This window comes from Parasteatoda tepidariorum, chromosome 6 (genome assembly GCF_982258835.1).
Source record: "Parasteatoda tepidariorum strain Cologne lab strain chromosome 6, Ptep-v5.0, whole genome shotgun sequence".
Classification (NCBI taxonomy): domain Eukaryota; kingdom Metazoa; phylum Arthropoda; class Arachnida; order Araneae; family Theridiidae; genus Parasteatoda; species Parasteatoda tepidariorum.
The window spans coordinates 50860198-50886063 of NC_141760.1; the positions used below are offsets into that span (position 1 = coordinate 50860198).

The window sequence follows — 25866 nt, forward strand, 5'->3', positions numbered from 1 at the left end:
GTTCTAAACTACAGAAATACTTTTTTTTGGTGAATTTCAACGTTGCCTTTCATCTCTTTTTATTTTCCTTTTCTACATACTGCATTTTGAACAGATGAAGAGTAACTCAGGGAGGAATAACATAGTGAGTGACATTATGAAAATTTAAAATTTTTCGGATTTGAGAACATGATATTATGATCATAATATCATGAATGTTAAGAATTATCAGGGATTATATTCCAGACTTTTTGTGGAATTGTGACAATTCTATTCTCAACTTTATGAATTTGTAGAAACCTGATGATGTGAAAAATCACAAAAACAAGTTAAGATTTCTTATATATAAAAAAAATTCTTGTTTTTGTGAATTAATGAAAAATCTAATCATAATTTTTTTGAAATTTATTTGCCTTACAATCGGGTTGTTTCTGTCAGGATCTAGTTTTCATGAGTTAAGGAAAATAATCTCCTATTTTGTCGGGAGAATGGAAAAAAAAAAAACACTTTTTTCAAGGAGATGAAGTTTTAAAATCACAAAAGCGTCATCGATTCCTTTTTTTTTCTTTTCTTTTTTTTTAAAAAAAAAAGAATTTTGTGAACTATGTATTTTTGAAGTAAAGCAGATTGTGAACGTCCATTTTTAAGATAAATTTTTTTATTAAGGACCCATTTTTACAGTAAAATAATGTGTGTGGAGTCCATTTTGTGGTAAACTATTTCGCAAATGGTTCATTTTAACTATAAAATATGTGAAGGGTTCGTTAATGTACATCAATTTCCTCTGAAATGAACTCAAATAATGCATTTTTTTATCTTGTTGAGACGATAATCGAATGAGAAAAAAAAATGCTTTATAACAATTTCGAAATATTTGTTTACATTCTAAATTTTATTTCACAAGTTCATGGAAAGTGTCGTTTTACATGCTCTTCCACAAACCTCTACGATTGTGTTTTTAATGTTAACGTCGATAAGCTATATCTAGATTAAATATAGGGGAAGATTGGACAAGTTAGACCAAGGGGCACTTTGGACAGGGCTCAATTATTTTAATGCTATCAAATATGTTTTTTCCCCATTAACATGATATATCGTTTGTACTACAAATCCTATGAAAGAATCACATGGCTCGATTAAAGTTTTTTATTTATTTCTTTTTTGAACAATTTGTATGGTAGCAGTGTTAAGTAATTTTTGGAATTCTATTACTTTACCATCTAAATTTTTTTCGAAAAAGTAGAGCAATAATAAGGTTATAAGTTATTATAAGGTTTCATTGAGTTAAATCTTAAACTTAGATAATACTTGCAGCTATTTAAGTTTATATGATAAGAAGAGAAATTATCGTGGTCTTTAGTAAAACCCAGAACATGGGGTACGTTGGTGCTCTAAAAATCGGACGAGGTTGGTCCATGAAATAATTGAGAGGAACTTTATAATTAGCATTATTCTAGTTATTTTTAGAGTTAATGTTCTCTTTTTTAGCTTTACTTTACTCTTTATATATATATATATATATATATATATATATATATATATATATATATATATATATATATATATATATATATATATATATATATATATATATATATATATATATATATATATATATATATATATATATATATATATATATATATATATATATATATATATATATATATATATATATATATATATATATATATATATATATATATACACTTAACTTACACTTAACTAATTTCTCATTAAATAATGAAATTTGTCATAAATATTGCCATTTGTTAAACTGGATCAAAATTTCAATTATAAGAAATATTAAAAAGAGGAAACTGGCGAAAAAAAGACATTTTAAACAGGAAGCCTTAACAAGAAGTTAGCTATGTATTTTAAATTAAAATAACAGCAATGAAATTATTTCAAACGTCGTTACATTCTTTTTAAGGAAATATGAGTAAGAACAGAAATATTTTTTGAGCATACGATTGTCAGATTAGGTGTATCTTTTTAATGTCTTAATGTTCTATAGAGAATTAAATTGCAATGTTCGAGAGTGAATACAAATTGATAAAGATAAACGCATTTTTTATATCTAAAAAATGTGGGTAAATAAATGGTACATTTCGATGTTATAGTTCTTATTTTCTCCTGGAGGAAAATCGGAATTTCATTTGAACAGTTATTTTTTGATGAGCCCTTAAAAAACTTTAATTTGTTATGAATTATTTTAATTTATTATGTCATTTTAACTATGCAAAAATGTGTTATTAATAAAGTTAAAGGTTCAATATATTCATAGTGAAATCATTTTCATATGAATATTTTAGCTAGTAATCGCTATCCTTTTTTGTTAAGAAAATTCATCTCATTGTAAAAAGGAACTATGTATCTAATTAGGTCGTTGTGCCGATCTTTTATTATCATTTTTTCACACATTTATTCGATAATCAAGCATAATACGTGCTTTCCTCAATCCTCTTCCACGTATCACTGAAATTGTGCCCAGGCCGCGCACTATGCCTCTGTAGCATGCAAAATAAAATAAAATAAAAATGTGAGGGTAAAAAAGCGATAACTCGTCTTATGAAATTTCTTTTCCGAACTATAAATAACTATATCTAACATGAGCTTCTTTTTTTCCTGCTAAGTAGACCGAGTTTCTGCCGAGAAACGACAACGCAGTGTTCAGGAGTTATTCCAGACTTTTTGTGAAAGGTACAATTTTTTTATGAAATTGTGAAAAACCTTCTCATGATTTTGTGATTTCGTGAAAGTTAAGAGTCCTATTTTTGAGATTCCAGAATTTTTGTGAAAGATCCTGTTTATGAATTAGTGAAAAATTGATTCATTCTTTTCTGAATATAAACTCACCGTAAGAGCGGGATCTTTGTGTCAGGATCCTATTTTTTTGAACGTGTGAAAATAAGATTCTGGTTTTGTGAAATAAAACGCGAAAACAATATCTTTCAAAAATTTGTAGTTTTCTAATTGTGAATCAAAGACTTATTCTGCTCCGCTTAACAGAAGAAGAATTTTATAACTGGTTCATTTTTTTAGAATGAAAGCTAATGTGAATGTTTCGTTTTAGGATAAAATATTTTGCTAAAGGTCCGATATACCGACAGAGTAGTTTGTACAAAAATCCATGAACCGACCCTAATTTCTCTCAAAATCACCTATGATACTGCTTCACTTTCTTAAAAAAACACTTCGTCTGAAAGAAACCTATTTTTTTCAGAACAACGGAAGAAATTGGAAAAAAACCTGAATGAAATGGAAGAAACTGAAAATAATTTATAAATTGTTAAGCAATAAGTATAAGAATAGCTTGGATTTTAACAAATTATATTTAATACAGTACCATGAGGTCAAATCTACCTTTTTAAAAAAAATTATTGCAATTTTAGTATTATTTATTTTATTTTTATACATAAGTTTAGAATCTATATTTAAGAAAGAGACTTTTGAAATTTCATACTTAGCAGTATCTGATTATAAAAAATAGCATTTTCTTCAGAGCTACAGTTATCTTTATATTTTTAAGAACTTCATAAAATTTGTTATCATTTCCAATTGTCGCATTTTAGTTTTCACTTATTTATAAATGAGTTGTAAAATTAATATTATTATTTTATTGATATTACAGTTTGTTAAAGAAAATTTTATATTTAATATTTCTTTTCGAAAAAAGTTTCATCCATCTTTTCCTCTTCGGTTGGACGAACCTTATGTCTTACGGGGAAGTTTTTTCCATGGAATTTTTTCACAGATTTTTTTTATTCTTTACTGGAAAAAACTTGCCACCTCTGTTTATAAACTACAACAATGTGGGTTATCATATTTTATATATTAAAAAAAAATGATTGTTAATTTCTGTGTATTATATGTTGCCCGTCCCGTCCCGTTTTTTTGTTGTTGAAATAATTAGAAGAAAAATCTGACGCAGGTCTGAGAAAGACCTATAATGTATTTGATTAAAAATACTCCCCCCCCCCCCAAATGAAGAGAAATTCGAAATTCAATTTTTTGAATTTTTCGAGAGCTGTAACTTTTACTGATAACAGAGCTGTAAATTTTACTCAGCTGTAGCTGTTTACTGATTAAGAATTTACTAACTGATTAAGAAATTAACGTTAATTGTTTTTTATTTACTGTTATACTGATCTTATTATATTGTTTTTTTTTTTCTTTTATTAAAGTAACCAATGGATAAGAGATTAACGATTCCAATGAACGCAGTAGATGGATAATTTGGATTTGTTGTGGATTACTGGATTTTAAAGAATTTTGGATACATTTGCTTTTCACTTGAATGCGGTAAGATTGCAAACGTCTTTTTTTAATTTTGGTGTTTTTTTGTTTTTTTTTTTTGTTTTTTTTTCCAGTGCTGATTCATCAAAACTGAACAAATTCTTGTTTTTCGATGGAAAATGCATTAGTCATAAGACATCCTTCAAGGAAAGAAAAAAAATCGGTTTTACAAATATCGGCAGAATTTGCAATATATGTTCGCTCGAGGTGTGTGGCTTAATGTTTATCATGCCTTTGCTTTTTCTTGAAGTATCTGTTATTTCTCTATTTTTTCTGCTCTCGCCCCGTAAAGAAATACATTTCTTCAAAATATTTTCTCCTTCCTAGCTTTTAAAGCTACAATTTCCCTAAAAAAGTTTTAAATTGAAAGTGTTCACTTTAAGATATTATAATCTAGCGATAGGATTTAAAAAATTAAAAAAAAAAAAGAAAATTATTTTTTTCTTCAAAAAATATGAAGAAGCTTTAAAAATTATTTTTAAAAAATATTATTAAAGTCTTTTTCACTAGCAAACTGTTATTTAGTTTAAAAAGAAACGTTGATCTCTCTGCAAAGATCCACCTGCTTTGTTTGCATGTTTTTAAATGTTTTAAAACTAAAATAAGAAATTTATATAGCTTGTTTGACAAAAACTCGCATTTTTGGGTCTCTAATATTTTTAAAAAAAATTTCTATAACAGAAATAATCCATACAATTCATTTTAATCTTACTTACTTTTTAACCACATTTTAAATCTTAAAAGTTGCGATTAAAACTCAACTTGATTGCCGAGTCACACTTAAGGCACCTACCTTGTCCCACCAAAATATACTATTTAATTTATACTTTTTAAATAATTAATTTACAAAGTAATAACAAAAACTTTTTAACTCATGGGAGTCGGATTGTTTGTTCTCAAAATGTAGAACAAACCAGAATCTGCTATTTACGATCCCAATCTTTCAGCATGGTGTTGGTTAAAAGTTTTGACCCTATTATATTAGTTTTTCTTTTTGTGTTTTGCACTTTATCTCTGGAACCGAATATTTTTATTTTATTTAAATATACACATTTGCGCTATGACAATAAGAAGCAGTAAACCAAATCGAGTGAAATTTTATATGAAAATACATCAAAGTATGATAAAGCTGATGATAACAAAAAGGTATTCACACAAACCCAAGATCTTGAATTAATGAACATCATTACAAAAGAGTACAAATAAAAATTTTGCAAAATTAAAGTTGTAGAGGGTTTCATATGGAACACGATCTTCCCTGATTACAGTGCAGATTTTGTTATGAATTCTCACGTTATTTATAAGGTTGGCAAATGTTTTGAGACTTTAAAGGTTATTGGGACAGTAAATCCCATTATTCCATTTAGACAGCTCGAGAAGTGTCTGTGACAGGATTTTGCAAGGTGCAATTGCTTTTCCAAGAGCAATTCAGACATATTGTAAAGGATTCAGGTCTGGCTCATAGAGGCTGACGCTTTTCTCTAAATATATATGTCTCGACTAGTCCAACCCTGTGCGAACAAGTGTTGTCATCCATTAAAATGAACTGGAGATGATAGCGCTTTTAAACAATCTTACATAAGACTCTAAGCTCATAGGCATATACCTTAGAGAAGTCAGCGTACCTTCCTGAAAGATGCGTTCGTGTGAACATATACCTCGACCACCATAGCAGTCCATTTCCATTATGTTGGAGGGATGGTACCTGGTCCCCCGTTCATTCCATCTTTGAACTTTTCAAGAATCATTCCTTAGATTGAATCACGACTTATCAGTGAAGAGAATCATAAGCCCACCACACTAGTATCCAAGGTTGATGTAGCTTGCACCAGTTCGAAGTGCCTAACCCTGTGACCTGAATTGTCAGGAAGGTACCTTGACTTTTTTGAGGTATAAGTTTGAGATTTTTGAACCCTATGTAAGATTGTTCAAAGGTGATGTTACTCCCCAGTTCATTTTTAAGAATTCCACTACTCGTCTTTCAAAGGCTGGTCTCGAATACCTTTAAGTCGAAGACATTCAGAGAAGGAAGATAACGCAAAAGACATGGAAATGATTTTAGGGAATGGTCAGAGGGCATGGAGTGGCGAGCCAAATCTCCAGTACTGAATTCCATTAGAGCATAGTAGAAGTCATACTTTCCATACTTGATATAAACTTATTTTCCTTTGCCTTGGTGTTTGCTTTAAGTCACCAGAAGATTCCGCAAATATTATGTAGATGAAAGAACTTTTATTTACAATTTATAGAATTGATTTAACACTAGAAAGGCTAAAATACCTATATTGCCCAAAAGCAGTCAAAATGACTGCATTGTGAAAGAGTAACTAATGTATAAAGAAATTTGTTTAACATTAATTTTTAATATTTTAGGTATTATTTTCAGCTATATAACAAGTTATTAGTAAATATTAACAATAAAAAAAAATTATGTGTTGTGCAAAAAGTCACAAAATTCAAAGAAATTGTGTCATCTTTGTTTTTCTAATTGAAATTAAAAAGCTGTCAAAAAGACTTCCTTGGGCAATCCAGTGTTAAGAATTTTGTTGCTATCCCGTTTGGATTTTTCAAACAATCCTCACTTAGCACTTGAGTATATGAGTTTCTTATCATCTATGAATACCTGCTGCTCTGGAGAAAAAAATTTTGTCTTCAAATATGATTTTTCATTACTCCAGACTCATACCTTTATTTTTATCAATTTTTAATTTATTTATTTTTATAAATTTTTTATTATTTATACAATATTAAACTAAGTCTTTCATTGAGTTGACTTGCTCTTGCGAATCATTGCAAGAGTATCTCTAGACAGAGCAATTTGAAACTTGCCACACCCATCAAAATCCTCTCGGGGCATATTGTAAGAGTACACTACATGTCATCATCGCGATATTAAAAAATATCAATCTTTCATGAAACATTTATGCAACATTCAGTCATTATATGTACCACTTTTGATTAATATTTACGCTAATGAGACAGCCAATCTGATTGAAAATTATATCATAAAGGACAATTTTACTCAATGATTTTATAATATTACAAATTTGAACTTTGCATTGTAGTTCAGTCAGTGAGTTTCACCTTAAAATATCTCAGATATTTATTAAAGGCCACTAAATGCAGGGTTATGTTTCCCACTAAAAAAAAAAATTGTTTTTTCATCTATTAGATATAACTTTTTCTTAATGTTGCTGTGAAAAAAAAATTTTTTTTTACTAATTTTTGTAAAAATATTATGAAAGTTAATTATGCAGAGCAAATTTTAAAAAAGTGAATTAAGCAAAAGTTAAGAAATTGTTTACGAAATCTTGCATTAAGAATTCAAATTTGTTAAAAAAAAATACATAATGTACTTTCATACTTTTTTTCTTTTTTACAATTAAGCATTGCTCATAGATCATATAATATGGTTAAGATGCTATTTGCAATTTTTTGAGTAAGGCATTGTCCATACACTATCGTTAACACACTAAGGGGAGTTAAATCCTTGTAAAAGTAATGTTATACCATTTTGCATTGAACAGTATTTTTCACTTGCTCACAAATTCGAGTCACATTAGGGGAAAAGATTGCTCTTAGTTAATAACTAGTACTTAAAAATTATTATTTTTATAAAGCATTATTTGTAGCGTAAAATAAATAATGTATTTTCCTACTTTTTTTTTTCTTTTACAATTAGGCGTTCTCTATACTGTGGTTAAGATGTAGTACTTGTAATTTTTAGAGTGAGGCGTTGTCCATACACTATCGTTAACACACTAAAGGGAATTAAATCCTTGATATCGTTTCACACTTTTTTGATGAAACTACCTTTTAGTAATAGAAAATTAAAAAGCTGATGGTAAAGTATTTTTTATTGAAACTACCTGAATTAAGGAAGGAAAAAAAAACTGTACATGTAGTATTTTACCGTGTTGCATCGAACAGTATTTTTCGCTTGCTCACAAATTCGAGTAACATTAGGGTGAAAGATTGACTTAAAAATTATTATTTTTATAACGCATTAATTGAAGCGTGCAATTCTTTCTGTATAGAAAGTTTCAACTCGATTGCTCAAAATTTACAAAAAAAAAAAAAAAAAAAAAAAAAAAAACTCATAACTCTCACTGCACTTGAATATTTGCTTTGTATCTAGGTTTGGATGGCGAGACGAAATTATTTACGAAAAGAAAATGTGATTCTGTACATTTATCATTATGTATCATTGGAATCAAAGGTGTCTAAAATCATCAAAGTCGAAATATTATAAGCTTTCATCCCCTTACATCACAATATGAATGATAAATACTATGAGTAACACTAAATATCAAATGTATAATGCACGGTGCAAAAAAAAAAATGATAAACTTTTGATTTTAATGATTAGATCTTCACTCTCTAGGACTAAATTTTAAAGGCTCGAGGGGATTACCTCAAATATGATAATTAACAAGTGCAGACGGTATTTTAAATTACAAAATAAGACACAAAAACGTAATTTCTCTAAATAAGCATACCTTTTTTTCGATGAATTTTGGATTTCCGACCCACAAAATATAATCAAGGAAATATGGTTCATGTATTTCGGTCAGGAGTGTGCTCCTAAATTTCTCGAGATATAGTGAAATACGCAAAAAGGTAAAATTAACATTAAGGGGTACACTCTTAATGTTAATTTTACCTTTTTGCGTATTTCACTATATCTCGAAAATTTTTTAAGAGAATTGAAATATGGTCAAAATAGTTTGGTCAGGAAGACGTTCCTAAGTTTGGACACTTTAATGTTAATTTTACTTTTTTCTTATTTCAATATATCTCGAGAACTTTTAAACGAATTGAAAAATTTTTATAAGCAATTATAAAATTTGTTTACCTGAAAATAATTCCATGCGAAAATAACTTTTAGTAAATATTTATTATTTTATTTAATAAGGATGGGAAAAATTTTGAATTGTATGGGAAAAAAAATTTGACATCATTTTAAAGAACATAATTTTACCTGGCAAAATACAAGATTTGAGCTAATTCAAGTATTTTGCTAAAAAAAAAAAAAAAAAAAAAAAAAAAAAATTAAAAATTTATCTTGAAAAATTTAATTTTAAATATCTAACTTTTTTGAAATTTAATTTCTCAAGAACTATTCAACCGATTTTGCTCAAATTTTATATTTTATCATGTGAAATTATATTCTTTTAAGTAATGCAAAAAATTTTATATCTTACAATTCGAAATATTTTCGACCTTTATTAAATAAAATAATAAATATTAACTCAAAGTTATTTTTTGCATGGAATTATCTTTGGATAAACGAATTTTATTATTGTGTGCAAAAATTTTTCAATTCACTTAAAATTTTCTCGAGATGTAGTGAAATACGTAAAAAGGTAAAATTAACATTAAGGGGTACAAACTTTGGAGAGCTCTCCTTACCGAACTATTGGGACCATAATTCCCAGATTACGTCTACCTCCTATATTTTGGGGGTCAGAAATCCGAATGCGTTAAAAAAAAGGTATGATTATTCAGAGAAAATACATTTTTATGTCAGATTTCGTAACTTAAAATATCGTCAGCACTTATTAATTAGCATATTTGAGGTCACCCCTTCAATTTATTAAGATTGAATCCTAAAACGTTAAGATCCGATAATTAGGTCTAAAGTTATGCCGGTTGTTCCTTTTTTTTGGCGCACTGTAGATTGGTATTGTGATTATATTCGACAGCGATAAATACCGAACACAATGATATCGCAATAACGTCGCTTTTATCATCGACAGAACGATAGTTTCGAATGCTAGTTCTAGCACTAATATTATAGTTCTATTTAAAATCATTTTAGAATATTTTGAATTTTTTTCTTTACTTCTGATGAGTAATGAGAACAATAATGCAAATCAGTATAACTAAAAAAATATTTCGATATATCCTTAAATATCAACATTTTATGACGATATACCACCAGGGGTCTGTCCAGACATTTTGTGAAAGGTCCGTTTTTGTAAAATTGTGAAAAAATTACTCGTAATTTGTGAATATAAAATAAACGTTAAGTCACATTCTTTCAATCAGGGTCCTGCTTTTGTGAATTTGTGCAAATAGGGTCCTGTTATTGCAAAAAACTTTTTCAAGGAGTTTTTGAATTGTAAATAGATACAAAATTATGCTCAACACTGTAAAACTATAATAAAAGAAATTAAATTTTCAAAAATAAACAGCAATTGCTGTTACTAAATTAGAGATGCAATATACAAATATTTGGTATTTAGCCTATACTGCTGAACGCAGAATATTCATTTCAGACGAATAAAGGAAGAAGCTTCTGCCGAAGACAAAACTTAGCTCGTTTACATCTGTCTTCTCCCCCCCCCCCCCTTGGGAAGGGTTTATTCGATTAACAAAACAATAATGAAGATAAACAAATTTGTGAAGGGTCCGATTAAAAGATAAATTATTTTGTGAAGGGTTCGTTTTTGAGTTAAAATATTTTGTGAAGGGTCCGTTTTTGAGTTAAAATATTTTGTGAAGGGTCCGTTTTTATTAAAAGATATTTTGTGAAGGGTCCGTTAGCGGACCCAAATTTCTTCTAGACAGACCCCTGGTGTAAATTTTCGTTGTCGCCTTGCACTGGTGCATATTGTAATGATAAATAGTTTAAATATTTAAAAAAAAAAAAAAATGGCTGTCAACGGGGGTCAAGCAAACGTGTACACAAACGCGCTTACGCGACGGCACGAAGACTGCTTCAGGCTAAGAAGTTGACACTCCTGAAATCGAACTTTAATGATATGACAGGCTTTATCTCGAATTACGAGGAACGCTAGGACAGACGTTGCATGCGTGTGACGTTGCCTCTGTATAAACGTCGTATACGATATCCAGAGTTGAACGGCCACAGGTAGGGAAAGAGCAACTACTTCCCACCTACCGTTTGTCTGAGGTGTGTGTGTGTGAGTGTGCACCTTGCGATAGACCAATGTCAAGGTCAAGGCAGACTTGGGAACAAAGGCCTTTAAATGAGAGTCTGGGACTGGCCCTGCGTGAAACGTGGGCATGAATGATAAAAAAATGTAAATAAAAAGTTGAGAAATAAATGAGAAAAAAAAAAGTAGCTTAACCCTTTTTTTTATGCTGCGTCTGGTGGCTTTGCTTCCACCCCTGCGGCTGCCAGCAGGTTGGAGAAAGTATATTAAAAAAAATAATAAATAAATAAAGTAAGATAAACTTATTTTCTAATAGAGGTTATATTTATTGTGACTTCGTGGATGTTGTTTTGGTGGTTAAATAAATCATAGTTATATAGAAGTTATAACTGCTTTGTATTTCCACTGCCATTGTTATTTTAGGTTTATTCTGATCTTATATTCATGAACTGTAATGAAAAATTAATTGTTTTGAATGCGAGCTTAAATTTTATGTAATTATGCATATGAAAAAAAAATTATTTGCATTGAAATCAATAACAGTGATTAAAAAAATGTTTCTCAATTTGAAAAATAAAAAAAAATAAAACCGCTGTATATTTTATTTTTGAATAATTTTTTTAAATCTATTTTGCAAGAAAAAGTTATTTATTGTGTGGTGTAAAAAAGCGTTAACAGATTCAGGGATCACTTTGACGGACTTTTCACAAAAAACGAGCCCTTCACAAATCATTTTATCGTAAAAATGGAAATTTCATAAAATATTTTATTGTAAAAATGGACATTCCGCAATATTTTTTCATAAACTCTGCACAAATGAAAAGAAAAGTGAAAAATAAAAACGGAGCCAATGAGGTTTTTACTTCATAGTTTTAAAACTGCAAGTCCTTAAGAGAAATTTTTTTTTCTCACACAAAAGTTGGACCTTATTTTAACCCAATTGTTCATAAAAACAAAACCCTGGCAAGCAAAAAGAATCGATTATATAAAAAATTTAAGTTAAATATATTTATAGATTTTTCAAAAGTTCATAAATACGAGACCTTTCGCAAAAACATTGACCGAGGCTACCCTTTTCCAGGTTCTTCTAACTTAAATGTTAAATATCGTTTTCGTTGTAGCATCTTCCAGTATTCATCTAAGTTTCTAATCCAACTCCAGTTTAATATATATTCAGTTTAATAATTGAAATTCTAAATGTTCTTTTCTAAGTAACAATGAACATTCCATGTATAGGATGTAAAAAATTTAGAAGCGGTCCAATATCCCAAGAAATTTACATCTAATCGCAAAAGTGAATTCGGCGGATTCAAGGTATTTTTTTAAAGCTATCATATGATACCAGACTTGATCTTCCGCCTCCATCCCCTGGAGCTGGATAAGAGTAACTTTTAAAATGAACCTCTATTTTTTATTGCAGATTCAGAAAAAAGTAACCCTATTTCACAGGTTTATGAAGTTTGCCTCATAGATGGCGCTATAACCGAGACAAATGAAATGGAGATCAAGGTGTTTAAAATGGAATTATCTCCTGACCTATCAGAGAAATAAATAAAAATATTTCAATATTTTTTTTTTCAAGAAAAAAAAATTATACAATAATTTGAAACAAGTCTATTTTTATATTCTTAACAGCGATATCTCGAGGTCCATGACATAAAAAGATAAATAAATCAAAATGTTTCACTTCCCCCCCCCCCCAAATTTTTTTTAAAATAAAATATTTGATAAAAAGAAATTGAAACACGTGTATTTTATAATCTTACCAAACGGGATGAGTATCTGGATTCAATTCGCCATTCAAACAGTTTGTACCCAATTTAATTTTTCTCTGTTACAGCGCCATCTGTGAAGCATACTGCACGAACCTATAGGTTAAATTTGGCAAATAAAAAATAGGGATTCATACTTAAGATTTCAAAGTTGCCCACCACCCACTGAAAGCGTGGTGGTAACTAGCCGCCTCCAGGGGGTGATGTTGGAAAATCAAAATCGAGTTTGGATCATTAGATAGCATAAAAAATATCGAATGCATTTATTTTCACTTTTTTGATTCCATGCCTATTTCTCGAGATATTTGGCCATTTCCAAACTTTTTTACTCCCTGTACAATATCTTCTTTAAAAATACTAAGCAAACTGCTCATAAAGTTTAAAAAAGCACCTTCCATCTAGTTCATATAATCGCGAAATTATCATATGATAACGCGATCTTACTTCACTTCTACTCCAAAATCAAGTCGTTACACCCTGATCCCTCGACTCCAAATTGCTGCAGTAATCTTCTTTCTTCTCACCAGACTTAGTTTATAGCATTATTAAGCTTGCCTATTGTATATTTGGCTCATTATAACCGATTCATGTTCTTTCGTTCCAAAAATTCAGGTGATCAACCCTTATTCCATTGTATATGAAACCAATTTTTTTAAACCCGTGTACCGTTATTCTTTTTACTAAAGTCATATAATATTTACGGCTTTTATTAATAATTGAATACATTTTATATTGAAACCTAGAATAACTTATCAGGAAAAAATAATTATTCAACAATTAGAGCTGCTAAATAATATCGACTTACCAAAGTACATTTTTCAAATTTTAACGAATAAAAAGTATTGTGATTGTTGTAAGTTGAAGACCTGTTACTTTGTATGCCATGCAAAACTCCGTCTGGAAAAAAAAAATAAACAGGATGCCGAGCAGACAGAAACTAAATATGTGACACATACCACACTTGCTAATATCTAAAAACAATTAGCAGACACTCTCCTACTGAGATAGCTTGTGAGGAGAGGTGAGGAATATAAATTAAATTCTCTTAAACCTGCTAGGACATTATTTAAATCAAAAACACACCATGGTGTTGAAAAAAAAAAAAATTCTTTTTGAACCCCTGTGAACGTGATAAAAAGATATATTGCAGCACTCTATTTTTGAGTTGTAGAATCTTTATACATTATAGAATGGGTTGACATTTTGTCCGCAAGAAAATATACAAAATTGAAGAAACTGGACAGAAAGAAAGAAATTAAAAAACGACCAATACAAGAATAGTTATAAGAATAGCTAAAAATTTAGTTATTACCACCTGAAAATTATAAATTTTTACTTTAAAAAAAAAAAAAAAAATTATATATATATATATATATATATATATATATATATATATATATATATATATATATATATATATATATATATATATATTTAAAGTGAAAACTTAAAGTGATACTAATTTGTCTGTGATTCTGAATTGAAACGTTTCCGTGGTTATGACGTTGTCTGTGATTTAGACATGAATGCGTAATCGCTGATGTAATTTTGCAAAGAATCGAGGTTCCAGATTCATTTAGTGTAGTTTTTCTCCGTCAAAAGTGTTTCAGTTTTTACATAAAATTAAAAAAAAGTACTTTGATCGACGAACTGAATTGATACGAATCAATTATACACTCGATACTATTCAATTTGTATATCGGTAGTGTTTTGCAGTTATAATTGTGAGACTTCATATCCTTAGAATAGTATTAATGCATCCGTTCGCCACAGATAGACCACCGATGAAACGCGCTAAAAATAAGTGTAGACGACCTCTCTTGATTTTAATACGCAAGTTAATCATGAGAATTTCCCATTTTTGTCAGAAAATTGATGTTATATTACAGAGGTGGCCAACCTGCGGCTCGCGAACCATATTCGGCTCTTTGAAAGATTTTTTGTTTCTCTCGATAAATGTACCCTAGTTCCCTTTTCATTTTTTTGCTATTATATTTCAAAAAATTATTATCGTTCCGTTTGTGTTTCAAAATATTATTTAAATTAATGAGAACAAATATGAAAGACTAAGTGCAACATTGTTCAATTCAAGGTGAGTTTTCATTTCCAATATAATTATGACGCAAAAAGCATCTGGAGAATTAGAATTAATAGAGATGCAAGAAGATCAAGCTCTACAATTAAAATATAAGTCGATGTCGATTACTGAATTTCGGAAATTTGTACCAGAATCAAAGTATCCTGAATTAAAAAGGCTGCTTGTTGAATTATTTCAATATTCGAAACAACATACTTATGTGAATTATTTTATTCCATTTTAAAATTCGGTAAATTCAAACCCCGATCAGTATTATCTAACCAGCATCTCAAAGAATTACTGAGAAGTGCTGTCACCAATTATTCACCAAATTTGAAAGAATTTTCAAGAGAAGTAAAATAAATGTCTTTAATTTTTAATATTAAAATTCAATCTACATATTTTGTACTTTTACATATATGTTCTCAATAAATATATTTTATGTAAAAAAAGATTTTTTAATACCGCTTTTGTATACCTTTTAAATACGTATTTAATTGCGACTCCCGAAAAATTTCAAATTTCGAAAAATGGATCGACTACGAAGGAGCTTGGTCACCCCTGTTATATTGTTTTTAACTTGACCTATACTTACCTTACGCCTTGAGTATCATGCATTTAATGTTTTTTCTTTCTTTATTTTTGTTCTCTTTTGCTTTGCGGGGGTAATAGGTCGATTTTATGAGTAGCTGGTAAATGTTATGTACATAATATGCAGCAACGATTGAGATTTTTTCAGCTTCGTTACTATTAATTCGAGCAATCGGCAAACAATGTTTTCCTTGTCGCGATTTACATCTGTTTGTTAGAAACGAAACAATTCGGATGAATTACAGTATAACCCGAAGATTTGTGATTAGAACCCTAAGTTCTGTATTTAATATATATTTCGGATCATAACCCAAATGTTTAGTAAGCCACCAGACAAGACAAACTGCATCGTCTAATACGGAATCACGTGCCTTTCTGGCGTTAATAGTTTTAAGGGGTGTGGCATATTTATTTATTTAAATAAATTTAAGAAAATTACCACATTAAGATCATGTTGCAACTGCTAAACTCTACCAGTATGCTGGCTCGAGCCTCCAAAAGTGTTTGTTCCTTGATATTTTGCATTTGCCCTTGAATATTTTAATAGCATATCATTGACTTCACAAATTCTTAACTATTTGTTATTTCGAAGATGATTCATCGCTGATTTTGAAACTGAATAATGCTGCGATGATGTCATGAGGTATGTTTAAGTAAAGCCGCGAGAAATAAATTGCGATGATTTTTCGGTTGCAGGAAAATATTAAAGCAAACCAATTTTCCTGCATTGAACTGAAACATTCGGCTAATTTCAAACTAATACGTTTTCTTTTTATATCAAACTAATGGTATTTTAATTATTTTAGATGAAAATAGAAATAAATTTTAATGATTTTTCGATTGCCGGAAAATATTTACTATTATATTTGTTCGGTGCCTTTGTTAATTTTAAAACATAGCAATCATATACATTCGGATAATTTCAAACTAATACATTTTCTTTTTACATCAAATTAAGGGTATTTTAATTATTTTAAATGAACGTACGTGTTTTTTCATTCTTTCAGTTTTAACACCATTCACTTTTTTTTTCTCAAAAATAATTTTTTAAAAGATTTTTTTGAGTTTTTTTCCCATTTCCTAATTTTTTATTGAAAATTCTTGACAAATTAAGCTACTTTATGCTTGTTAAAATTTTGTTTTATGTCTTAATAAGTTCAGCTTTTAACTTGTAAAAGAATTCTCAATTGAAGAAGTATATAGAGACAGGCATCTCAACTGCAAAACAAAGCAAAAGCTTTAGAATTCTGCTAAAAGCACGAGGCCAACTGCTTCTTCTACAACCAACTTACAACATTCTTCTGCGAATTCATATCAAAATTTGTTTAATTCAATGTTTTATTACTGTATATCTAGAATCAAATTTTAAGCATCTTTGTAACTGAGAAATTAGTTGCATATTTTAAGAGTTTTATATTTTCACTTAAAATCCAATGAGTTATCAAATTAATACATTAGACCAGCGTTTCCCAAATAGTGTTCCGTGGAGCCCTAAGGTTCCGTGAAAGTGTTATAAGGGTTCCGGAACTACAACTTTTTTTTTTAAATCATGATTTTAAAACTTTAGAATACGTTCAATAATTCATTATTTCTTTAATATTTTGGTTATCTGTATGAAGCTATTTAAAATAAAGTGCCAACAAAAAACAGCTTTTCAAAATACTTTTTCATAAATTATTTTTCATAAATTATTTTTCTAACATATTGTATAACTTATGAAAAGAATATGCATTTATAAAAAATTGAATTAGTATTTCCTATCGGGATTTTCTAATAAAAATAAAATCACTAAAATCACTAATTAAGAAATATGCTTCCCTAGTAACTATTTTAAACGTTTGTAGCATTTTTTTAGTTTCCATTTTAAAGAAAATCATGATTTGACTTATTTTAATCGTTTTCAGCCTATGTATATACATCAAAAATAAATTCATTCCTAGACATAGATTCATTACTGTAGGATTATGAATTTACTGCCAGACATAAAATCTAATATGATAATTAATGACAAAACGATGAGAAAGTTCATTATTATTTTCAAAATTAAATAATATTTAATTGATTAATAAGCTCACAATTATCGTTATATACTTTATTTAAAAGTCGGGGTTCTGCTGAATTTAGGATTCCATAACCAAAATAAAGTTGGAAACCGCTGTATTAGACCATAACATGTTTTTAAACTAAATTGAAACCATTTTTCTTGCAGTGACCATTTTTTCATAATTACATAGGAAGTTTTTTTTTTTTTACCTAAACACTTGAATTATGAACTTGTGGCGAAAATTAAACCACTAAAAATATTTGAATGTTCGCATTCTAAAAGATTAAATGAATATGATTAAAATGTAAGCAGTTAAGATTTGTTTGAAAACCCCAAAGGGTTAGGAGATTTATTTTTGTTACATCAGTTGAGTCAAGCTGACAAGAATTGCACCCGAATATTTAACCTCCTTAATTTGTTTTACCTCCAGCGGCTTACGGAAAGAAGGATGTAAGAATAGAAACTATGTTTAGATGCATTGCACTAAGTTCGCGTAACATCTATTTTTCTTTTCTCTTGACTTTTAATTCAATGTCCTCCTTTATTGAAGAACCCTCATATATTAAGAAGAGCTTAGCTACATTTGTATTTCTCAGTTTTTAAAATATTGTTTAAAAATGTTGTAAGGCAGTGTTTTCCAAAGTGTGGTACGCGTACCCCCAGGGGTACGGGAGCAGTTTAGCGGGGGCGCGCGTTCTTATGCGAATTACGAAAATTTGAAAAATTTTTATTTAAAAACAAAGCTAGCCATGAAAATTTACGATTACGTATATTTTTCTGACGGCTATTTTTTGCAGAGTTAACAATTGATAATCGGTGGTGTCAACAGCCAGTTGTGATTTTTTCCTTTTGTGCAAATTTTTTATAGTAAAAAATGCATTATTTTTTTTTATTAGGGGTACACAGCGTTACGAAAAATTTAGAAAGCGTACACAAAAATCATAAGTTTGGGAAACACTGTTGTAAGGGCTTGGTTAATATAAAGCAGTGTTTCCCAAACTTATGACAATGTATTTTTGAATGAATGTATTTTTTGAATGAATGTATTTTTTGCTGTAAAAAAATTGCACAAAAGTTAAAAATTAGAACTGGCTGTTAATACCACTAATTATTAACTGTTAACTCTGCAAAAAAATAGCCAACAGAAAAATTCGTTTGCAGCAAGATATTTCGCATAAGAACACGTACCACCGCTAAACTGTTCCCGTACCCCTGGGGGTACGCGTACCACACTTTGGGAAAATTTATGATTAATTTCACATCAAATATGTTCATGGCTTTCATGGTCATCAACCGCTGCTTTGCCATTATCAAGTTTGCATCCATTTTTTAGGTATCCTTTAGAGTTCGACAAATTTTTTTTTTGTTGAGAAAACAGCCTTTATTAAAATTTTATTTTAATTTTTAGTAAGCAATGATCCTAAAATCATTAGTCTAAAGTAAACTTTGAGCTAATTTCAGCACAAAACTGCAAAAAACTCACGCTAACGGCTGTACAACAAATTTTAATGCATAAATATCAAAACATTTTTTTTCTTCTAGATCAGTGGTGCGCAAACTTTTTTCGACTGCGACCCCTTTAGTAGAGAGAAAATTTTTGGCACCCCTAGAGATAAATGTTCACAAATAAGATGTATATTTCGCGCATTTCTTTCGTTTCATCGAATAAAAACATCATCATATTTGACTCATATTAATTTTATTTATAATTTTAAGAAAATACTTTTTGTATAACACAAAAATCAGTAAATTGCCCTTTAATGAGATGTATGTGGCTGCAAGTTTCTAATTATCTCATCGATGTTTGGATGTATGTTGTTAATTGCAATTCGCATATCATCTTCAGGGTTTAAACGCGAGCGGTATTTTGTTTTTATTGAAACTAGTTTGCTAAATCCAGTTTCACATAAATACGTTGATGCAAATTGTATTAACACTCTGATGGCATTCTTGCATAAAATGGGATATTGTTTTTCCACGGATAGCCAAAATTTTTTGTCAAGGCTGAGTCTTAAATTGATTTCGACTCAGTAGTTCTCACTAATTTGAAGAGTTGAACTGCATATGTCAAAGGAAAATGGATCACGAATCCAACCAAGATTTTCAGGGAAATCCTCGAATCTTCTCGAAGAATTTTTCTTTAACTTTTCAATGTGATTTTAATGTTGAAATGATGTTTTTAAATGTAAATATATCTATATTATTTTTTTTTCCTTGATAAAATCGTTAAAGCAAGGGAACATGGTGTTGTTTTTATTCAGTTCAGTTTTGCCAGAGACTAAGCTTATTCTTCAGAGCTTGAATTTTACTGGCTGCAGTTATGATAGTTGAATTCTCACCCTGCAAGCTCAAATTTAAGTCGTTAAGTTTTTCGAAAATATCAACTAAATAGCTCAGCTTCCCTAGCCAAACTTCATTGATATAATAACTTGCCAATCTATGTTTCTTTTCGATTAAAAACGTGTACACTTCATTTCTTAAATCAAATATCCGTCGTAGTATTTTCCCACGTGAAAGCCATCTGACTTCGGTGTGTAACAGTAAATCTCTCATACGTTGAACCCATATCATTGCAAAGTATTGAAAAGAGACGGCAGTTGCATTTAATGTAGTTAATTGAACTAACAGCGTCTTGTAATACGTTGTGCAATTCTTCATCCATATCTTTTGCAACAAGAGCTTGCCGATGAATCATACAATGATTAAATACCATATGAGGCGCCACCTTCTGAATTAAGCCTCTGAGCCCCTTATTCGAACCTGTTAATGCTGCAGCACCATCAGAAAGAGTGGACAGCATGAAATTGCAATTAAACAGGGAGTGACGGCGCTTCACTCTTTATAAGTACACTGTATGGTATGCAGCATGCAGGGATAATGCATTTCATAAAAATTTGGCGACCCCCACAGGGGTCGCGACCCCTAGTTTGCGCACCACTGTTCTAGATCACTGAAATGGTTACCCGCGTTTTGATTTAAAAACTTTAGAAAATATCAAATATATAATGAAGCAGAAATGAATATATTGTTCAAAATTTATTTTTTGCAGAAAAAATTCTGACTTAAAGAAAAATACTTATTACTTTTTTAAAAAAAATACTAATACTTTATTACTTTCGTTATGTAGCACACCATCAAGCCAAAGACAAATTTGCTCATTGTTTTTTATATATATAAAAAAAGCACATTAAAATTTTGGAGGAGGCTAATAAAAGAAGCTTACTCATATAATTCCTCGATATCAACAACCTGCGGAACTGATAAATAATTTATCAACTCTTAGGGGTGGGGGGAAGGCCCAAACTGGTTCTTTTTTTGAAATACAAGTAGTTTCTCTTATCCTGAAATTCTGCATCTCAGGTGCGTCCACTCTTCAAAACTATATCTCAGTTTTCGTGTGTATTAAATTTTATGACGGAGACAAGATTGCCGTTGCAGGTCAAGGCCGAGGGCACGAGCTCAACTCGTGAAGTGGATTGCACTTTATGGAAGGCCGTTTCAGAAAAAGATTCCTTTTTTTCTTCTTTTTTTTTGGACAGCAAGAGTTTTTTGCAATTAATTATTAGCTTTCGAGTAATGACAGTGCAGCATTTGAACGCCACTGAATGCTCAAGCTTTTTGATTCATTAAGGAATGGTGATTTATAGGATTTTATTTTTATATCTCGGATTTGGATTGTGCTAACATCCGATCTGTAATAGATGATTTAAAAAAGAAAAAGAAAAATTGATTCCTTGTTTTATGAGGTTTCAGAAGTCTTAATTTTGGATTTGATGTATGAGTTTAGATAAGATTGATATGAATCGCTTTATAGTTTCACGCCATGGTTTTAAATTGTTCCAGGATTAAATCATAAATCAATATTAATTTTTGAGTAAAATTTTCTTCAATAATCTGCCAAAGAGTATTAACACCTGCAAAGGGTTTGAGAAGGCATTCTTTTCCCGCAGACAGACCAAACGCTGAGTTTCTTTTATGACGCTTAGAGACGTTTCACGATTTTAACATGTATGTTTTATTTACATATTTAAATTAAAATTTCGCGTTTTTCTTAAATGTTCGTTTAACAGAGGATAGAGCGGTCGCCTCCCAATGATGTGACTCATGTTAAAATCCAGCGGTATCTGAATAGTGCGAATTCTGCTCCAGGATCGTACTGACCACAGTGCCGACGTAAAATATCTTCCGCGGTAGATGGATCATGAGTTAGAACCCTTTTGCCGTTAGGCTAACCGTGTGAGGTTTTTGCGATTTCCTCTCCACGTAAAGCTAATGTTGGTTAGATTCATCAAAATGACCAGGAGTTCCTTAGTCTTCTGGATTGGGTTCAAAATTACAAGGCTACGGAATTGAACATTGATAGTCATAAACTCAGAATTGGGTCGGCTGTTCAGCTCAGGTTATAAAATATAAAATAAAATGAAACTATTTGAAAATTAAAAGAAAAATTTTGTGTCAAAAAAAAATATTTTTAAGCGTCGAAAAATTAGTGTTGAAAAATGATACTTTCTGGCTTTTTAAACTTAATGGTAAAAAAATAAGGTTTATACCTTATTTTATTTATTTATTTATTATTACTATTATACTATTATTATTGAATCATTCGCAAATATTGCTGTACCTATTAATTTATTTTTGTGTGCTTGAACAATACCATGCATAACATTTAAATTTCATAACAATTTTGTAGCGAATGGAGTTAATATAATAAGAGTTAAATATGTTACAGGAGCTTACATTTTGCTCAAGTAGTACGAGTCTCTTTCGAATGACTGCAACTCGGTATTCAAAAGTTATTCCAGATTTTTGTAAAATTGAGAAAAATCTACCCAGAATTTTGTAAAAACAGGGATCATATTTTGAAATTTTGAAAAAAATCTCAAAATCTAGTTGTCTATTATGACTTTAAGTAAAATGTATTGTTTTTGAGATTTCGTTTAAAATCTACTAATTTTTTTTATTTAAAATTGCCATAAAATCCTTTCTTTCAGCCAGGGTTCTGTTTATTTTCGGGGTAGATGACATTTTGTTACTTGTACATTTACAATTAGGAATTAAAGGCGCTATCGAATCAGTTTTAATGTAAAAAATATTGTGAATAGTCTGTTTTTAAGACAAAATGTTCTATTAACAGAGTAAAACTTCACCTAAATTACCACCTATTCTAATTGTTAAAGCTGAATTAGCGTTTCAATTAACAGAATGTATTTTATGTTAATTACCATTTTAGTTTTTTAAAATAATATCTTGGTATGCTTTCACATTCGATAGCGTTTTCTGTTAATAATAAAGATGATGGAGATGATTTGTTAGTTAACAGGTTGAGAATATTCCAGAAGCCGTAGTGGCTCACGGGACAGAACGCTCGATCTCCCAATGAGGTGAGAGAGGTTCTACTCCCAACAGTGACTGGTTGTTATGAACTCTGCTTCCGGCTCGCATCGAAAACAGTGCTGACTTAAAATATCCTCAGAGGTAGACGGATCATGAATTCGAGTCCCCCTTGCTGTCAAGCTAAACGTGGGAGGTTTGGTGGTTTTCCTCTCCATGTAACACAAATGCGAGTTAGTTCCATCAAAAAGTCTCCCACGAAGGCAAATTTCTCCAAGTTTCAGGAGTTCCCTTGTTTCCTGGATTGGGTTCAAAATTACAAGGCTTCGGAACTAAGCATTGGCAGTCGTAAACTCAAAATCGGGTCGGCTGCTCGAAGACGGTTTAAAATAAAATATTCCAGAACTATGCATTGAAAAATTTCTCAATTAATGTAAAACTCAGGCGTGTTTAAATTGTGTCGAATTCAATATAAACAAATATGAAATCTTGGCTCTTAGTTAAACAAATCGAACGCGACACTAAAGTTCAATGGCACTTTTTCTAATTTCACGAGATAAATTTTTTTTTTTTACATTTTACCTCTTGCTTTGTCTTTTTTCTTTTTTTCTTTCTCTGTCTGACTTAGCGACCAATCCTTTGGTCGTCTGGAAGCGTAAATAGACATCTGTAACAATAATTAGTCTAAATAAATGTTTGTATTCTTTTACCCCCACCATGTTGTGTCTGCAGGCCTGAGACTTTTTAATTCGCCTCATGGCTAGACAACATATTCCCATTTTTTCTTCACTATTTAGAATCATTTTTTTTATATATTCATTTCTTCCTTCCCCTTCTTATTTAATACTTGCCTTGTGTCTGCCGGTGCATGATAAGTCGTGCTTTTACACCCCCTCTCTCCCTCGTGACGTTTCATTGCTCGCATTATTTATTGTGATAAGTTTGGTTGATAACGCTCTACTGACGTCTGGGACCCAAAAGGAAATAACCCTTAGGATAACTTACACCAGAGATAACTAAATGAGTGTTTTTTTTTTTCGTTATTAAATTTATTATTATTGTAGTCGTGCTGCTTTCACAAAATTTCTACAATTGTCACGGTTATTTTACGAAATGCAATTTTTTTTTAAAAGTGCTTAAGCTTATTGTCGCCTTTGATTTGTCAGGTTTAAATAGGATGCATTTTTTGATCGTGTCTAAACTGTGAGTACTAATTTATAAAATAATTTTACTGTAAACTATTATTGTATATGTGAAAGCCATAGAAACCATTTGCTTTATTATTAATGTGTTTAAAATGTTTATTTTTACAATTTTTAAACATCTAATATATGAATAAAATATATGACAAATGTATTGCAGCAAAAATATTTATAAATAAAAAAATAACATAAAATAAAATAAATAACAGTAGTTTGAATAAAATCAATCAGTATGTTTGTTTTATTAATTTGGCTCATTATTGAATGCTTCACCGATTTCATTTTTATTTATTTATTTTTTTAATTTTATTTTATAGTGAAATATAATTTGAAGTAATTTGACATACTTATTTGTTATCCCTTTGACACAAAATTTTTATTAAACATATTTTTCATTATTTTTACTAAACATATTTTTCATTATTTTTATTAAACATATTTTTCATTATTTTATTGTAATTTTGTATTAATGTCAAAATGTCATTTAATGTAATGTCATTTTGTATTAAAGTCAAAATAATTGAAAAACATTATATTTAGCATTTTAATAATTTATGGTTATGAAATACAGCATGAATCACCGGTGTTAAAGATAAAAGCGTTAAAGATAAAAATTTTCTGTGTTAAAGATAAAAGTTTTCATACATGTCTCACTTCCAAACAATCATTTTTCAGATTTGCAATTATTTGCAGTTATATAGATCTAAGAAAAACAGTTTAACATCATTGAAATTTCTTTAATTTATAAAACTTTTAAATACATTTTTGCCAGTGCATGAAAAAAAATTTTTTTTTTTTTTTTACATTACTTTTTTTGGATTACTTATTTTAGTACAAATATAACCCCGATTGTCTAACAGATTTTTTTTCAGTATCTATTAGACTGTTTTTTATAATTAAAAAATACCGAAATATATTTTTGTCGTAATTAGAGCTAACTGTAACACTAGTTTGAATAGAATCAATTAATTATTTGATTTTTTAATTTGTCTCGTTATATGATACTTACCCTTTTTTTTAAATTTTTTTGTTTATTTCATGTAGAAGTACAATTTGAAGTAATTAAATACTTGTAGACACTTCTATGGGACGCGTACGATTTATCAGAGGCTATTTTTACATATTTATTTTATTTGTATCAGAAAAATAAACTTTCTAAAATTTGCATCGCATTAGTCAGAATTTACATAAATAAATTCAAAAATCATTCATTCATTAAATATTTAAAAGAGTAATATAATTTTGTGCGTTTGACTTTTTTTAGAATTTTATTTTGCTCTAAAGGTTCTTTCTTTTTTTATTTCATTCCAAAAGGACTTCCACTTTTATTTCACTCAAAATTTATTTTATTTCCTTTTAAATCTTTCTTTTTTATTTTGCTTAATGTAAAAATATAGTCTGAAATAATTAATAACATTATTACTTCAAACTACATTTCTACATTAAATTATAATTCATTACGTTTGAATACATTAGTTATAAAACATTAGTTGTGAATGCAAACATTTAAAAAATCAATAGAAATTTTATGCCTTTGACTTTAATCTTAATTACTCTACTGGTTCTTTCTTTTCTATTTCATTCCAAAAAAACTTCCTCTTTTATTCAAGCATAAATTCATTTTAAATGTTCTTTATTTATTTTTATATTACTCCAAATTTTTTTTAAA

At 29.4% G+C, this 25866-nt stretch overlaps 1 long non-coding RNA gene across 3 annotated transcripts in view; it reads left to right on the top strand.

Moving 5' to 3' along the window:
• The window catches only part of LOC107436716 (uncharacterized), a 441993-nt gene that overhangs the window by 302508 nt on the left and 113619 nt on the right, over positions 1-25866 (top strand). For all 3 annotated transcript variants that reach the window (XR_015434629.1, XR_015434630.1, XR_015434628.1), the window contains one exon: positions 4167-4284. This is a non-coding gene — a long non-coding RNA (uncharacterized LOC107436716). The remainder of the gene's footprint in view (positions 1-4166; positions 4285-25866) is intronic.